Here is a 1,595-nt window from a genome sequence, read left to right on the forward strand (position 1 = left end):
TACGCGTAAAATGATACATTATTCAAGGTCATGGCTAGCTCAATGAAGGTAAATAAGCAAATATGTTGTTTTTTTTGTTCTAGTAGAGATTATTCACATAAAATAGAGAAGGGCACAGCAAAATATAATGTTCGATACCAATTGGAAGGAGCATCCCGAGAAATGAGAGAGGAGGGGGCTCATTAAACGACTTGTAAATCAATGATCTACGATTTATTTATATTTGTTCTGTTTTACAAATACCACAATAAAACCTAGACACTGTGATGCATTTATTTTTACCAATAAATTCATTAATTAAATCTTAACGACCAAATCTGTGTTTGCTCTTTCCAATTGCAACAACACGAACAGGGGTTTCCATGAAACGATGCTCAGCATTTGATAACTGCCTTTAAAATTATGGTTACGGTAATGATACGTGACCCCTTACAGTCTGTATCTAGCAACGTAGTTTGCTGTATCCCTCCTCTATTCCGAGTTAATCCCTACTAGAACTAAAAACGTATATGCTTATATCATCTTAACTGAACCTTACCTTGACCATGAATAATGTATCATTTTATACGTGAAATATTTCTCTCTTTTCAAATCCTGAATCAAATGTTAGGGTTACACTTCTGAAAAACTCACGTTGACCTCCAAACCACCAAGAATATCGCTTTCAGGTCACGGTAATTAGTAGCAATACATGACCCTCCTTGCCACTTGCAACTCCTATCTAAAACATTTAGCTGTATCTCATCTCTGTCCCGATTTATTCCCTGAGAGGCCAATACCAGAACATCCAGACTAATGAACAGAGGTAGACAGTAGGTTCTCGACCATATGCCACTTACTGCCCGAACCGCCCGTTTCTGAGTCAAAATTGCCCTTTGAGAATGGGAAGAGCTACTCCAAAACATAATATTATACATCATAAGCAAATGAAAATAAGCAAAGTAGACTATTTTTCGTATCGAACTGTCACTTACTTCAGACACTGTTCTAATAATAAAATGGCAGCATTAAGTCTTTTAACAAGATCTTGAACATCGGCTTTCCACGATAGTTTAGTATCTACCTGAACGTCATCTGAAATGTTCAGTCTCACTAATCACATGGCCATTCTGTGTAATTAGAACGTTAGGTTTTGTTGAACTCTATGTTACAAACTGTAAAAACAGAGTTTTACTGTGGAATGTTTAGTACTATAACGATTCTGCTGTGATGAGATCATTATTTTTCAAAGTAATATCATTACTTAATATTGCACAAAGTAGCTACACGGTAGGAAGAGGACGTATTCAAGGCTTTTGCGTAAAACAGCCAGTAATGGTGGAATGAGATTCATTGAAAACCAATACCCAACATTCATCTTAGCTAACTGAAGAACTAGAGCAGCTCATGAATCTCAGAGACGCTGGGCCGCTGGTGTACAAAATGCTCCCCACGTCTAAAAGCCATAGTGCTTACAAGCGGAATAGAGTCAGTCATGGTGCGAGAAATGCAAAATTCACGCATCCACGTATATTAACCGACAGCAGAAGTAGGTGACCTCTGCTATCGAAAAGCGTGCGTGTTTTTCGTACAGAAAAAGTGATTGCTACACCTGA

The sequence above is a fragment of the Schistocerca americana genome, unplaced genomic scaffold (genome assembly GCF_021461395.2).
Source record: "Schistocerca americana isolate TAMUIC-IGC-003095 unplaced genomic scaffold, iqSchAmer2.1 HiC_scaffold_18, whole genome shotgun sequence".
Lineage (NCBI taxonomy): Eukaryota > Metazoa > Arthropoda > Insecta > Orthoptera > Acrididae > Schistocerca > Schistocerca americana.